The sequence below is a fragment of the Octopus sinensis genome, linkage group LG18 (genome assembly GCF_006345805.1).
Source record: "Octopus sinensis linkage group LG18, ASM634580v1, whole genome shotgun sequence".
NCBI classification, from domain to species: Eukaryota; Metazoa; Mollusca; class Cephalopoda; order Octopoda; family Octopodidae; genus Octopus; species Octopus sinensis.
The window spans coordinates 40,812,801-40,830,719 of NC_043014.1; the positions used below are offsets into that span (position 1 = coordinate 40,812,801).

The following is a 17,919-nucleotide window of genomic DNA, read 5'->3' on the forward strand; positions in this document are numbered from 1 at the left end:
CATAGTACATACCTATAAGTTGTGTAACTATGGTAAAATGGAAAGGACAGAGCTAATAGTAATACAAAATAATAATAATAATAATAAAAAAGATAGCAAGTTCTTTAAGGTATATTTAATTGACATTTGAAGTTAGATGAGACTCACTCAAGAGAATATATATATAATATATATATATATATATATATATATAAGTAATGTTAGAGACAGAACCACCTACACCTCAATCAACACTGAAAGAAGATTTATACCCACCACTCCATAAAATGTTAAAAATTAAAATCTTATACTAACTATATCTATTCTGAATCCTGTATTTCCCGTTTATAAGACTATAATAATAATGATAATAATAATATATATATATATATATACATATATATATACATACATATATGTATATATATATATACATATATATACATACATATATATATACATATATATACATACATATACATACATACATATACATACATACATACATATACATACATATACATACATACATATACATACATACATATACATACATATACATACATACATACATACATACATATACATACATACATATACATACATACATATACATACTACATATACATACATACATATACATACATACATATATATATATATATATACATACATACATATATATATACATATATATATATTTATATATATATTTATATATATATATATATATATATTATATATATATCTATATATATATATATATATATATATATATTATATATATATATATAATATATATTTATATATATATATATATATATATATATATATATATATATATATATATATATGTATGTATATATACAGATACACCACATATATGGCAATGGAAATAATTAGAATTCGTTAAGTTGTTCGGTAAAAATGAATTACTTGACATGAGTTGTGAAGAGTAAGAGTTACTGAATAAAGGACAGGTATAGTTTAACAAATAGACACGCCCTGCCAAAGTTGGAGTGACTGAGGAAGCAACATTGGACAATAGTTGCACAGTTCGCATATAATTTACAAAGAATATAGATTTGGTAAAGATATTTCTTTCATGGAAATATATAATATTTAGCATCAGTGATGGTGCTGTTCTGTTGCTTCTTCAAAATTAGCAAGAAACTAACGGCAAATAGATCATATAAAGGCATTTGTTTGAGAAAATAAAAAGCCACTGTATAAAACCCACCCACATACAATTATATTCGATTCCAACCAGTTCCTCAAAATTTTCAGATATTTTGCTTCGATTAAAACACCCAAACGTGTAATGATAAATGCTTTGAACACAATAAAACACTGGGAATGTAAGAGATTTATTGTATTTAAAGGGAAAGGTAGATTAAAAGCACGAGTTAATGATGTGTGAAAGCTATAAGGTATTATTAAACGAAAATGAAAATGAAAGTTGAAGGAGGCACTCACAGTTGCAGACGACATATCCCCCACACATCGTTTTAGCATTGGTTTCACAACTACTTATTCAACTACATCCGCCGCCACAGAAATCATAAGTAATGAAGGGCAAAGATGAACATTTAGTTCTTGTTTAAGGAAGCAAATTTCAGAAAAGAAACGATGATAGAGCTAGCTAGCGGACGCACGGCAAATGTATCAATGAAGACAGATCGAAGCTACATACATAGGTTAAAATAACAACTCGTTTTGCTAATGATCGGGCAAAATTTTAAAGAAATACTTTTGCAAGAAGATGAACACTGGTGTATATTTAATTGAAACAATATTGTTATTGCTAATTTTTTTTGCATAGATGCAACCCCAGTGAATGCAAAAGCAGTCAGTCCATCAATAATTTGTTGCTCGTAAAATGGGAGACAGCAAATCAGATAATAAAAGCAGATACCTCATAAAGTCTCTATAAGAAAATATGAAGATTTAATAGAAGAAATTATTATAAAAATTGCCAACTCTTTCCTCAGATAAATATAGCGTTAAAATGGCTATCCTGAAGAACTGTTTGAAAACGAAAGTAGAAAACGGGGTAAATAATTAATAAATGCATTATTAAAAGAATAATAAGAAAGAATCAAATTATGAAATTACCTTAGATGCTGCAATTAGAAGTATCAAAAAGGTAAAACTTTAGAAGCAATCACTCTGTAAGGAGTTTAAGCGATAAGGACGTTGAAATGAATGGGAAGAAGTGAGAACCATAAATTTATCCACCTCAAATTATATGTAGTAGGGGAGGCTTTATTTTGGGTTCTATATGCATATCATTCAACAGTTATTATTTTATGTCTCTTTATTACCGAAAAGTTGATTATACGTTCAGTATGTAAAATAAGAATAAATGTTAAGTTTTCTCCTTTTCATTTCCTATAAAAGACACCAAACGTAAGTAACCACTATCCTGACACCCCTCCACTTTTCCAAATCCACTGCTTGCTTAACACTAAGTTTTAGGATTTAGTGTGAAAATGAACTGCTCCAACGAGAGATCACGAGACTTGATAAATGGTCGAAGACCATCGTAAGCAGACGCACGGAAGTGACTTGTAGCATTACTTGTTTCCACTGGCGATATAGGTAGGTAGAATAAACAATGATTTAGTTAAATTTTGGTCTCTTCATTTTCTATCGATGAGTTATTTCCCTCTATCTTATTTACCAAAGAAGAATTTTTTTTATTAATATACAGAAATATTTGATATAGAGCAAGAAAACCCGCTACAGATTAAATATTTTGTTGCAGTCAGTGTTTCTTTTTCTTCGAAAAGGTTTGCTGGGTTTCTAATTAAAGGGAGACGGAGTGAATGAGTGAGAGCGAGAGAGAGTGAGAGAGAGAGAAAGAAAGAAAGAGAGGCAACGTGCGTGTTAGAGACACTGATAGATAGATAGATAGATAGATAGATAGATGAATAGGGAGGGAGGGAGAGGTGCGTGTGCTATTTTCTACGATTGTAAACAGGTCATCGAACGAAAGTTATATAAAATTAATTAAACAGAAAAAACAACAACGATCTACCGGCGAAGAAATGTTTTTATTTTGTTTTTCTTTTAGAAGAAATGAATGAGAGGATGTGAATCGCGTAACAGGACAACCTGGTAAATAGAAACCGATGTTCATTAGAGAGATGATAGATTTTTGAATTAATATTGGGTCTTTTCGGTTTGAAAGGCAGTTTTTTTCTAGCGGTGTCATATGAAATTGTCACCCATAATTACGACCCTAGTATCGATCTATTGCATTTCAATCTGTCTTAGAATTTTCTCAATAAAGCCAAGAGAAAAAAGATGTTTTATAAACACATTCTACCAGTATACGAAGTTTAAAATTTTTTAGTTACGTGGAAATTTTTTAAAAACTGCCGGTCAAACCGAAAAGATCCTTAATATACAGAAAAACAAAGGAAACTGTATACAAAATGTGTGTGATTCAGATTTAGGTGAAAGAAAAAAAAGGGGGGGAGTATAATTAGTGAGGGACGTGTGTTAAATAGGGTGGGACAGATAAAGCGCGGAGAAGAAAAGGTAAAGAGAAAGTAACGACCCTAGTATCGATCTATTGCATTTCAATTGTTTTAGGATTTTCTCAATAAAGCCAAGAGAAAATAATGTTTTATAAACACATTCTACCAGTATACGAAGTTTAAAATTTTTTAGTTACGCGGAAATTATTTTTAAAAACTGCCGGTCAAACCGAAAAGATCCTTAATATACAGAAAAAGTTCTAATTCCGCCGAGGTCGACTTTGCCTTTCATCCTTTCGAGGTCGATAAATTAAGTACCAGTTATGCACAAGAGATCGATATAATCGACTTAATCCGTTTGTCTGTCCTTATTTGTACCCCCTGTGTTTAGCCCCTTGTGGGTTGTAAAGAAATAGGTATTTCGTCTGCCGCTACATTCTGAGTTCAAATTCCACTGAGGTCTACTTTGCCTTTCATCCTTTCGGGGTCGATAAATTAAGTACCAGTTACGCACTGGAGATCGATATAATCGACTTAATCCGTTTGTCTGTCCTTGTTTGTACCCCCTGTGTAAAGAAATAGGTATTTCGTCTGCCGCTACATTCTGAGTTCAAATTCCGCCGAGGTCGACTCCTTTCATCCTTTTGGGGTCGATAAATTAAGCACCAGTTACGCACTGGGGTTGATTTAATCGACTTAATCCGTTTGTCTGTCCTTGTTTGTACCCCTCTGTGTTTAGCCCCTTGTGGGTAGTAAAGAAATAAATATACAGAGTAACAAAGGAAATTGTATACAAAATGTGAGTGATTTAGATTTAGGTGAAAGGGGGTAAAAAAAAAGGTGGGGTATATAATTAGTGAGGGACGTGTGGGAAATAGGGTGGGACAGATAAAGCATGGAGAAGAAGAAAAGGTAAAAGGAAAGTATTAGAGAGGTAGATTCGCTCTTCAGTGTTGCGCCACTTAACAATAGGTTTTGGTTGAACTTTATCTCACAGCACAATTCGCCAGTTTATATTTGCCGTTAGAATATTCCGTTAATATCTTGCTGTTTATTTTTTGGTGAGTGTTTAGTGTTTTGTTTCACATTTTCCTGTTTGTATTTGTGTAATGTTAGAGTTTTTGCTTTTAATGGAAAAAATAGCGATCTATGAAAAAAAAACATTCTTCTAATTCGATGCTGTGTTTGCAATATTGCGATCTTCATGTGTTGCGCCGCTGCTGGAATATATACATATTTATATGAACGAACATATTGTGTTTCATTTACAAAATAGATTTTTCAGAAAATGACGAAGGAACAAAAAAAAAAAAGAAACCCCTCCCCTCCTAAAAAAAAAGACAAAAACTCCCAGTAAATATAAATGATTAAGATAGAGGCATGCACACTTCATTCAATTATAGACCATGCCTGGGGTAATATGCTTTTCCCTTTAAATTTTCTTAGAAGAGAAAGTAAAAAAACAAACAAGGAATTTTGTGTTAGCGGATGAGTAGTAAGTCATTTTTATTATAATTATCACTTTATATAACTGTGGCACTGAGCATTTTTAAATTCAGGAACAATATACGACTGATATATATTAATAGAATGGACACCACTATGCGTTATAGGTGTACGTTTCAACGAGTAAAATTCATAATCAGTATCGATGAGTACATTACTCACACACAAACACACATATGTGATATTCTGTCACAAATAAAAGGTTCGACTGTTTATATTTTTAACCTGTGGCTAGACTATATTCCTCAAAGTCTGGGCGATTATTTTATACTTTGTTTAATTAAAGATTAATTAAAGATAATTAGTATACCGATCTGAAAGTAATTCTGTCGCAAATAAAAGGTCCAATTGTTTATATTTTTAACCTGTGGCTAGACTATATTCCTCAAAGACTGGACGATTATTTTATACTTTGTTTAATTAAAGATAATTAATATACCGATCTGAAAGTAATTCTGTCGCAAATAAAAGGTCCAGCTGTTTATATTTTTTAACCTGTGGCTAACTATATTCTTAAAGTCTGGGCGATTATTTTATACTTTGTTTAATTAAAGATTAATTAAAGATAATAGTATACCGATCTGAAAGTAATTCTGTCGCAAATAAAAGGTCCAATTGTTTATATTTTTATCCTGTGGCTAGACTATATTCCTCAAAGACTGGACGATTATTTTATACTTTGTTTAATTAAAGATAATTAATATACCGATCTGAAAGTAATTCTGTCGCAAATAAAAGGTCCAGCTGTTTATATTTTTAACCTGTGGCTAGACTATATTCCTCAAAGTCTGGGCGATTATTTTATACTTTGTTTAATTAAAGATTAATTAAAGATAATTAGTATACCGATCTGAAAGTAATTCTGTCGCAAATAAAAGGTCCAATTGTTTATATTTTTATCCTGTGGCTAAACTATATTCCTCAAAGACTGGACGATTATTTTATACTTTGTTTAATTAAAGATAATTAATATACCGATCTGAAAGTAATTCTGTCGCAAATAAAAGGTCCAGCTGTTTATATTTTTAACCTGTGGCTAGACTATATTCCTTAAAGTCTGGGCGATTATTTTATACCTTGTTTAATTAAAGATAATTAATATACCGATCTGAAAGTAATTCTGTCACAAATAAAAGGTTCAACTGTTTATATTTTTAACCTGTGGCTAGGCTATATTCCTCAAAGACTGGACGATTATTTTATACTTTGTTTAATTAAAGATAATTAGTATACCGATCTGAAAGTAATTCTGTCACAAATAAAAGGTCCAACTGTTTATATTTTTAACCTGGGATAGACTATATTCCTCAAAGACTGGACGATTATTTTATACCTTGTTTAATTAAAGGTAATTAGTATACCGATCTGAAAGTAATTCTGTCACAAATAAAAGGTTCGACTGTTTATATTTTTAACCTGTGGCTAAACTATATTCCTCAAAGACTGGACGATTATTTTATACTTTGTTTAATTAAAGATAATTAGTATACCGATCTGAAAGTAATTCTGTCACAAATAAAAGGTTCGACTGTTTATATTTTTAACCTGTGGCTAGGCTATATTCCTCAAAGACTGGACGATTATTTTATACTTTGTTTAATTAAAGATAATTAGTATACCGATCTGAAAGTAATTCTGTCACAAATAAAAGGTTCGACTGTTTATATTTTTAACCTGTGGCTAAACTATATTCCTCAAAGTCTGGGCGAATGTTTTATACTTTATTTAATTAAAGCTAATTAGTATACCGATCTGGAAGTAATTCTGTCACAAATAAAAGGTTCGACTGTTTATATTTTTAACCTGTGGCTATGCTATATTCCGCAAAGACTGGGCGATTATTTTATACTTTATTTAATTAAAGATAATTAATATACCGATCTGAAAGTAATTCTGTCACAAATAAAAGGTCCAACTGTTTATATTTTTAACCTGTGGATAGACTATATTCCTCAAAGACTGGACGATTATTTTATACCTTGTTTAATTAAAGGTAATTAGTATACCGATCTGAAAGTAATTCTGTCACAAATAAAAGGTTCGACTGTTTATATTTTTAACCTGTGGCTAGACTATATTCCTCAAAGTCTGGACGATTATTTTATACTTTGTTTAATTAAAGATAATTTGTATACCGATCTGAAAGTAAATTGTTTATATAACTTAATATTACTGATAATGATTCATAAATGACATCAACTATTATTCATTCATATCCAAATATCACAGATTCTGCTGTTAACATTATTATATTCTTTTCTTCTGACCTCGTTTATTGTTTTTCTAAAGTTCAAAGTGATTTTTCAGTTTTAATGTTTGCATATAAGATATGATCGGAACAGGTGTCAGTTTATTATGATTTTATTGTGCAACACCAAGTCTTACTTTACAATTTCCATTCTGTTTATATTATAGTTTAAACATATGACAGTATCTCAGCAGCCTTTATTTCTTTTTACAGATTATTGTAGGATATTCGATAATTTCTAATATCATCAGCTTCGTTTCTCAAGTATTTACCGTAGTTTGCCAGTGTAAAGTAATCATTGTAATAACCAGGTATGAAACGAGCAATAAATAGTTTGATATTATAATGACACCAGATTAGATATGCATGTGGAAATAAACAGAGTGGCTGGACAGGCATTATTATTAATTATTATTATTATTATTAGTTGTAATTTCGTTTTAGAATAGTGTGTGTTTTTTTTGTTTAAATCTTAGTTACGTCTAAGATATTTTATAAGTGATATATAAACCGCCCCAGGTAAATGTATTTTATCGACCCCGTGAAGATGTCAGACTAAAATGTGATCAGCCAAGGGCAAAACTCTGAAGACTATCATCGTCATCGTTATCTAACGTCCACTTTTCCACGCTTTCATGGGTCAGAGGGAGTTTGAGGTAGATTTTTCTATAGCCGGATGCCCTTCCTGTAGCTAACCCTCACCTGTTTCCAACCACCCACGGCCAGACATGTTTTTCACGTAAGAGTGAAAACGAACAATCTCGCTCATATGACGATGACGCTCATTTACAATCATCACGTGATGTTTAGACAAGGGTACACACACACACACACACATTTATGTATATGTGTGTGTGTATTCAGATTCCATCTACTAAAGCCACTCACAAGGCTTTGGTTGACCTGGGGCTGTAGTAGACACCTGGCTACGGTGCTGCTCAATGGAACTAAACCCAGCATCACATAGTTAGAAAGGAAGCTTCTCAAACTTATCGCCACACCCTATACCTCATGTATGTCATCATCATCATTATCGTTTGACGTCCACTTTCTGTGCTGGCAAACCAGAAAACTGCCTAACTCTAGTGTCTACTTTGGGCAACTTCTATGGCTTGATGTTCTTCCTAACGCCTATATCATCATCATCATCATTTAACGTCTGCTTTCCATGCTAGCATGGGTTGGACGTATGACTGAAGGCTGGCAAACCAGATGACTGCACCAGGCTTCAATCTTGATCTGGCAGAGTTTCTACAGCTGGATGCCCTTCCTAATATATATATATATATGTATAGATTGCTAGTCACTACATATTCTTTATTTTCTCTCCTTGTTTCTTTCTGTGTTCCTTTCTGTGGAGGAGCATAGGCTCGAAACGTTAAAGACTTTTTCACTTCCCAAGCGTTGTACTAATACATCTGTTTGTTGTCTACACCACCTGTCTTCATCTTTTGTTTTTTTGTGAATTCTCCCTATATATATATATATATATATTTCTTTACTACCCACAAGGGGCTAAACACAGAGGAGACAAACAAGGACAGACAAAGGGATTAAGTTGATTACATCGACCCCAGTGCGTAACTGGTATTTAATTTATCGACCCCGGAAGGATGAAAGGCAAAGTCGACCTCGGCGGAATTTGAAATGGGAACGTAACGGCAGACGAAATACGGTAACGCATTTCGCCTGGCGTGCTAACGTTTCTGCCAGATCGCCGCCTTAAATATATATATATATCATTATTGTCATCATCATTTATAGCAGTGGTTCCCAAAGTGGGCAGTACTGCTCCCTTGGGGGGGGGGGGGTTGCTGAAAAGTGGGATGACAATGAGGTGGCCAAAATGAGGTGATAGATGTAAGAAAAATATATTAATACTCTCTTTACTCTTACTCTTTTACTTGTTTCAGTCGTTTGACTGTGGCCATGCAGAAGCTCCGCCTTTAGTCGAGCAACTCGACCCCAGCACTTATTCTTTGTAAGCCTAGTGCTTATTCTATTGGTCTTTTTTGCCAAACCACTAAGTTACGGGGATATAAACACACCAGCATTGGTTGTCAAGCGATGGTGGGGGGACAAACACAGGCACACAAACATATATACACACACATGCATATATATATATATACATACGACGGGCTTCTTTGAGTTTCCATCTACCAAATCCACTCACAAGGCTTTGGTCGGCCCGAGGCTATCGTAGAAGACACTTGCCCAAGTTGCCATGCAGTGGGACTGAACTCGAAACCATGTAGCTCGTAAGCAAGCTACTTACCACACAGCCACTCATGCATAGGTTGTATGTTATTGGTATACTTCGGGATGTGTTACAGATCGTAAATCCCGTTGGTGTATTATTCATTTGATTATATATGTGATATATATGTGTGTGTTTTTGTTAACATAGTAGACCTGCAAATAAGGCAAATTTAACCTTTTTTTTCGCAGATTGGAAAATTGATGAACAGCATATTAACCCTTCAGCATTTAAACTGGCCATATTCGGCCAAAATCTTCCGCCTGTTTTCTTTTCAAACCAACCAGATCCCACCTCTCACATCTACTTTAGGATCTTTTCGGTTTGAACAGCAGTTTTTAACATAATTTCTAAGTAACTAAAAAATTTTAAACTTCGTATACTGGTAGAATGTGTTTATGAAACATCCTTTTCTCTTGGCTTTATTGAGAAAATGCTATAGTTTGTAAGATATTTGTTGTTTTTTTTCTTCAATTTCTTCAATTTCAACCGATCAATGACGTCTATTGAGGTAAAAAAACATTCTGTGCCGTATGAATATGTCCCTCGTTTAAGAAACAGATTGGGTTTATTTACATTTGTGAAGAAAAAAAGATGCCCTTCCCCCCCACCCCTAACCCTAACCCTAAAACATTGAAATGCAATAGATCGATACTAGGGTCATAATTATGGGTGACAATTTCATATGACACCGCTAGAAAAAACTGCCGTTCAAACCGAAAAGATCCCTTCTCTACATTGTCATTTTAAAAATAAGCGATTTCATCATCAAAATCTCAAAGCTACAAGACAATGCCTGACTAAGTCAAAACAGTATAACAATATAAACATTAATAAATCTCTGAACGAGATATAAACAGTAACCGCTCGACAACGTAAAGTGTACTAGCCATCTGAATGTGGCTAGCCACTGGGGGTGGGGTGTTACTGATGCTTTTAGCCCCAGGAGATCAACGTCACCAGCTGGCGTTAGACACAAAATTTCAGTGCTCTTGTGTTATTTGCGAAGGGAGGTCATCCTCCCTCGAAAACCTAAGTGATACATACGGACTATAGTTACAAGGTAATTGCCTCTCGTCAACGCATGGTAAACACCGGTTTTCGATATATTGCATTCAGAGTAATCTGAATACTAAAGGGTAAATCAGTTTGTGACCCTTATTGGTTTCTCATCAGAAGCGGCTACATCATTTGAGCAATCTCAGAAGAGATAACAGATTAGTTGATGTACGCAACTAAAACTGTAGCTTCAGAGAACTGATGCTACTAATTAGCTTATTACATGTGTTCAGCTCATTATTTCATGCGAGCACAGGATGGATGACTAGTTAGAATGTTTGCTTCGCAAAATAGGAGCATCTGGGTCTCGCCCCCACTGCATGGTCTAACCCTTTAGTATTCAAACCGGCCATATCCGGCCAAAATATTTAACCTGTTTTATATTGAAACTGACCAGATCTCGCCTCTTACCTCAGCCCTACCATGTCATTCTAAAACTAAAAAATCACATCACTGTAATCTCTAAACTACAAGATAATGCATGACTAATTCAAAACAATGTGAATAAATAAGCCTCACATTTGACAGAATAATCTGAACACTAAAGGGCTAATGTAATTTTCTAAGGTATGCCTTGTGTCATTGCATACCTTCTGAGGGAAGTAGGGTAAAGTGGTAACTGTATAGAAGCCTTCATCATCATCATCATTTAATGTCCATTATCCATGCTGGCATGGGTTGGACAGTTTGAATCAGAGCTGATATAGCTGGGGAGCTGCATCAGATTCTAGTCTGATTTGACATGGTTTCTACTGCATTTGTCTGACTATGAAAATATTATCGGTAGTGCTTCTTCCCTGAACAAAGCCAAGCTGCATTTTGTCTTAGCCTAATTCTGCTCCTAATTAATTGAGCCTTAACTCTCTCTCTCTCTCTCTCTGTTTGTAATTTTCATCACTTGGTCCAGGAGTTTGATTCCTCTACAATTGCTTTTATCTAAGCCATCATCCTTACCCTTCCTTGTAGCAGCTATCAATTATGCTGCTATGCCAGTTACTGGGGTTTTACACCTTCCTGAATGATCTGATTAACTATGCGGGTGAGTAGCCTGTATCCCACCTTACTAGATATTTTGAGCATCTCAGCTGTGAATCCAGATGGACCAGGGGCTTTCCCAGTTTTCATGTTTTTAATTCTTTACTACCCACAAGGGGCTAAACACAGAGGAGACAAACAAGGACAGACAGACGGATGAAGTCGATTACATCGACCCCAGTGCGTATCTGGTACTTAATTTATCGACCCCGAAAGGATGAAAGGCAAAGTCGACCTCGGCGGTATTTGAACTCACAACGTAACGGCAGACGAAATACGGCTATGCATTTCGCCCGGCGTGCTAACGTTTCTGCCAGACTGCTGGTGGTGATCAAAATGGCAGGCACTGAGAGATTTCTTTAGAGAGTCCTTGTACTTCTTCTTTGGTACTATCATGATGACCAGGGGTGAGTTTGCCATACAACATGATCATGGGAAGTTGATGATCCTCTATCCTAATGATCTGTCCTGCCTAGTGTAGCTGTGTCTTCAGCAGAGTTGCTTTGATGTGGTGACCTTTGCCTGCTCTAAATCCTTGATGTTAGTCACAAAGTTAGTTACTCCAGTGGATGCTGGAGGATGATGCCAAGGCAGTGCTGATGGCATTGCTTAAGAAATCATAGGTGGTGCTAATAAATGACCCACAATTCTGAGCCATACAAGAGTGTGGTAAGAATGACAGTTCTGCATAGAGTTTTCATTGGTTGATATTTATGTATTATAGCTTATTTTTGATGTGAAAGGTATTAGTTTTTGCTAATACTGGGAAGAGCATGAGTAGGGGAATGTTATACCATAGATAGGTTGAACAAAGAAAGAGGAAGGACTGGGGTGTCGCCAGTATATGCCATGAGTTTATTCAGCTGTGTTGTAAACAACTTTCTTGTATTAACATTTGTATTAACAAATGTTAATACAACATTTGTTGTATTAACATTTGGATTGTCACTATTGACAACTGGGAAATGTCTAACTACTTCCTATCTATTATATTTGTTTACATACTTGTAAAAAAAAAAGGTATAACTAAATTAGAGTCTATTGGGCCATACAACATAAAAATAATTAAATTCAGTTACGGAGATTTACATGTTTTGAGAAGTTTATGAATTTGAAATGTCACAGTGAATTATAAGTATGAAGCCTACATGAAGAGATTATTTCTGTTTTGTAACCATCCTTTGGAAAATAGTATCTCATAATTCTCTAACACATTGGCACAATTGTTTTGTTTTGTTTCTGTGGTTTGGCCCTTGATGAAAATTTTATGGTAGAGTCTTTCAAGTTCCATATATATTTTGATATAGAGGTACAATTATGTTGCTTAACCCTTTAGTGTTCAGATTAACCTACACATGCTAGCATCGAAGGCAGACATTAACCCTTTAGTGTTTAAACCAGCCACATCTGGCCCAATATATTATACATGTTTTATATTCAAACTGGCCATATCTAGCCTCTCACACCTAACCTACATTGACTTTCTAAAAATAAACAATCACATCATTGAAACCTCAAAGCTATAAGATCATGCATAATTAATTCAAAACAATTTGAGTGGAAAAGTATTACATTTAACAGAGTAATCTGAACACTAAAGGGTTAAACAATGATGATGATGATGAATCTGTCAAATGTTGCTGTAATGTTTCCAGTATCATTTTGATCACTTTCATTATCAAAATCTTCCTCGTCCGATGAAGAGTCGTAAATGTCAATATGATTTGTCCAAAAACAAATCACTGTTGTTTTTCTTTATATTTTGTACATCACCAAGAGTACATCAGAATCGCTACTTGCTGATGCTATATCATTAAAAACTAAGTTATACACATCTCTTCAAATGTTGAAAAAACCAAGAAGTTTCAAAAATTTCACCGTATTTTTACTTGAATAAAGACGAGAAAGGCTTTATCTTACATTATCTCAAAGTTATGAGAATTCAATAATATGATTTTTTTTTTTTTTAGCAATTTTGTAGAGAAATCAGATATGGCCAGATTTGGCTGGTTCAAACAAATAACGGGGAATAATTTTCAGCTGGTTGTAGCTGGTCTAAATGCTAAAGGGTTGAAATCCATAAAGGTTTGAGAACATGAATTCGTTTGTACTGCAGCCTTGTAGACAAATTCTTTAGTCAGACATTGTACTTTGAGGGACATACATTGCTATTGGTGCAATTGTAGTTATATGTAGAGCTTGCATTGTTCAGGTGAATATTTCTTTTCAGCTTGGTTGCTCGTAAAGAGGTGATTATCTGTGCAAAATAGTGCATAGTTCAATAGAATTTAATCTACTTCTGTTGAATATGTAATATTTGTAGTGTGAAAAATGTTTATCTAGAAGTTTATCCCTTTCCTATTATTTATTCACAATGTTTTGAATTAATCATGCATTATTTTGTAGCTTTGAGATTTCAGTGATGTGACTCTTTATTTTAGGATGATAATGTAGGGTAGGTTGAGAGGCAAGTTTGAACATAAAACAGGTAAAATATTTGAGCTGGATATGGCTGGTTTAAATTCTAAAGGGATAATAAAAAAAATTTAACCATTTAGAGGAAAATTCAGTGATTGAAATGTGCATTATACCGAATACTTTGCATTTTCATTATTCAATGTGAAAATTTAAATTAATAATTATAGGTGCAGGAGTGGCTGTGTGGTACCAACCACATGGTTCCAGGTTCAGTCCCACTGCATGGCACCTTGGGCAAGTGTCTTCTACTATGGCCTCAGGCTGATCAAAGCCTTGTGAGTGGATTTGGTAGATGGAAACTGAAAGAAGCCCGTTGTATATATGTATATATATATATATATGTGTGTGTGTGTGTGTATATATATATATGTATGTGTGTGTCTGTGTTCGCCCCCCCCCCTGATCCCCACGATGCTGGTGTGTTTACGTCCCCGTCACTTAGCGGTTCGGCAAAAGAGACCGATAGAATAAGTACTGGGCTTACAAAGAATAAGTCCCGGGGTCAATTTGCTCGACTAAAGGCGGTGCTCCAGCTTGGCCACAGTCAAATGACTGAAACAAGTAAAAGAGTAAAAGAGTAATCGATAAAGATAATACATAAATACTGTTGTTACCAAAATTTGTTAAGATAAATTGAAAGGAATAAACATTTCTCTTCCTGAAATACTGTAATTATTATAACGAATTGCATACATGAACTATATACATTTTGACTAAAAGAATGAAGGTATTTAATAAATGGAAGTATTTAAGCAGAAGCATTCTACAATAGACGTGTTTAAATTCTGCAGTATGTCTGTTATATCCTTCCTTCCTGAAGGTTGATGTCACAGATTACGTGTCTTTCCTAGTAAAGTTAAAAGGTCATTTTCAACTGGTAAAGTTCAAATGTCATTTTCAAATTACTTTCCGTTTTCTTCAGGATGTGGGAATATTTATGTATACATACAAAATATAGGGCTACACATGTTTTTATGTATATATAAGTAGATGTCTATATATTTGTGTGTGTTATATATATATATATGTGTGTGTGTGTGTATGTATAGATAGATACATATAGAAATATATATCTATATATATACATGTATATCTTTAGACGTGTGTGTATTTTGGGCTATATATATATATATAAATAATTGCAGCGTGGAAGGTGTTTATAAGCCATTTAAGAAACACACAAAACCGTTAAATTCACTTCGACATTTAAATTTAAATTTTGTCAAAATATTTTCGTCGCTTTGAAGACCGTGACCTGTTCACTGACAAAACTTTGTGTTGCATCTCTGAAGTATTGTCAGTGAACAGGTCGCGGTCTCAAAGTGACGAAAATATTTTGACAAATTAAATTTAAATGTTGAAGTGAATCTAATGGTTTTGTGTGTTTCTTAAATGGCTTATAAACACCGTCCACGCTGCAATTGTTTTTGTTCCAGCACACAATCTCAGATCAAGTCACTTCCTATGCAAGTACATCTCTGTAATATATCCTTTCGGGGGGCCGATTAAATAAGTACCAGTTACACACTGGAGTCAATATAATCGACTTAATCTGTTTGTCTGTCCTTGTTTGTCCCCTCTGTGTGTAGCCCCTTGTAGGCAGTAAAGAAATAAGAAACGTTAGCATGCCGGGCGAAATGCTTAGCGGTATTTTGTCTGCAGTTAGGTTCTGAGTTCAAATTCCGCCGAGGTCGACTTTGCCTTTCATCCTTTTGGGGTTGATAAATTAAGTACCAGTTACGCACTGGGATTGATGTAATCGACTTAATCCCTTTGTTTGTCCTTGTTTGTCCCCTCTGTGTTTAGCCCCTTGTGGGTAATAAAGAAATAAGAATTGTTGGCATTAAGAAGGGCAGCCACCTCAGCTTACCACCCCTGGTCAAACCGTCCAACCCATGCCAGCAAGAACAATGGATGTTAAATGATAATGATAATGAAAGGGAATTAATAGTAGAGATCTTTACTAAGTTCCTAAAAGGGCAGGTAAGCATCAAGTTTACTTAGCTAGAAAAGAAGAAGCAGAAAGGAAGAGATTTGCATATGTTTTGTAATATGAGAATCAGAAGCATGAAGTGTTCAGGGTTGCAAGACAGTGTGTCAGTGGGAAGAAGTATATTCAGAATGATGAAAGGACACTTGCCATCGCTGCTGGTAACCTGAGAGGCTGTTGAACATGGAAAATGCAAGGATTTAAAGATGAGGTACTTCATGCTGACCCAGTAAAGGGACCAGCAATTTGACTGCATGGTAGGTGGAGTGATTAAAGACATTATCAGAATATCCAGCAAAGCAAGATTCATGATAGTTACCCAAATAACACAGAAAAATGTCAGAGCTGTATTATTGTTGACTGCTACAAGGGCCAGAAAATGCTTTAGAGAGGAAATTACAGCAGCATCAAATCGTTAGACTGTGAAGGTCACAGAGAGAGTCATAGTATAGTACAATTGATCAGAAGCAAAATTAATGGGCTGTGTGTGTGTATATCTCTATATGTTCACATACATGTATATATATATATATATATATATATATATATCATCATTGTTTAACGTCCGCATTTCCATGCTAGCATGGGTTAGACGGTTCAACTGGGGTCTGGGAAGCCAGAAGGCTGCGCCAGGCCCAGTCTGATCTGGCAGTGTTTCTACAGCTGGATGCCCTTCCTAACGCCAACCACTCCGTGAGTGTAGTGGGTGCTTTTTTTACGTGCCACACGAGGCTGGCAAACAGCCACAGTCAGATGATGCTTTTTACGTGTTACTGGCACGGGAGCCAGACGAGGCTGGCAACGGCCACAATCGGATGGTTCTCTTACGTGCCACCGGCACTGGTATCACAGCTACAATTTCCATTGATGTTGATATATATACATATACATACACATATTTATGTATATGTGTTGGTGTGTGGGTATACACACAGTGTTTACTCATGTGTAAATCTCTCCTCTAGTTTAATATTAAATCTTGGTACAAAGCTTTTTCCCTTAACAGTTTTACTATCAACTTGTGTATAAGTCACATCTCAGTTTTTCCTGTTAAAAAAATTAAGTGTAAATTTGTGCAACTCATACACTAGTAAATATGGTAGATATATTTATATAAATTTAAAATTTGTTTGATACCTGTAACAGTTTTGGCCTGGTGATCAATTGGTATTTCGTCTGCTGCTACATTCTGAGTTCTAATTCCACCAAGGTCAACTTTACCTTTCATCCTTTCAGGGTCAATAAATTAATTACCAGTTGAGTACTGCAGTCGATGTAATCAACTTACCCCTCCCTCAAATTTCAAGCCTTGTACCCTATAGTAGAAAGGATTACTGTTATTATTATTAAGGCAGTGAGCTGGCAGACTTGCCAGAACACTGGGCGAAATGCTTAGCGGTATTTTGTCCATCTTTACATTGAGTTCAAATTCTGCTGAGGTCAACTTTGCCCTTCATCCTTTAAGGATTGATAAAATAAGGACCAGTGAAACGCAGGTCGATTTAATTGACTAGTCCCCTCTCCCAAAATTTCAGGTGGTGAGCTGGCAGAATCGTTATCAGGAAAAATGCTAAGCAGCATTTCATTCATTCATTTTTACATTCTGAATTCAAATTCCTCTGAGGTTGACTTTGTCAGTCATCCTTTCAGGGTCAATAAATTAAGTACCAGTTGGGCATTGGGGTTGATGTAATTGACTTAACCCCTCCCCTGAAATTGTTGGCTATGTGCCAAAATTTGAAATTATTATTAGTATTATTATTCCAAGGTCAAATTTTCCTTTCATCCTTTTGAAGTTGATAAAATAAGTACTGGTTATATGCTGGAGTTGATGTAATTGACTAGTCCTCTACCCCAAAATTTGGGGCTTTGTGCTTAT

The 17,919-nt window shown here is 34.7% G+C and overlaps 2 protein-coding genes across 4 annotated transcripts in view; one reads left to right on the plus strand and one right to left on the minus strand.

Annotated features, from left to right (window-relative positions):
• Positions 1-2,227, minus strand: part of LOC115221199 (serine/arginine repetitive matrix protein 1) — a 200,128-nt gene extending 197,901 nt beyond the window's left edge. Inside the window, exon 1 of the mRNA XM_036510907.1 lies at positions 2,095-2,227. The gene's annotated coding sequence lies outside the window, so the exon portion shown is untranslated. The remainder of the gene's footprint in view (positions 1-2,094) is intronic.
• Positions 2,228-2,450: 223 nt separating this feature from the next.
• LOC115221410 (metallophosphoesterase 1) overlaps positions 2,451-17,919 on the plus strand; it is a 107,762-nt gene continuing 92,293 nt past the window's right edge. Inside the window, exon 1 of one of the 3 annotated variants that reach the window (XM_029791590.2) lies at positions 2,451-2,580. The gene's annotated coding sequence lies outside the window, so the exon portion shown is untranslated. Of the gene's footprint in view, positions 2,581-4,346; positions 4,526-4,844; positions 4,960-17,919 lie in introns of those variants that run through there. The other 2 variants (XM_029791591.2, XM_036510909.1) reach the window with 2 other exon arrangements.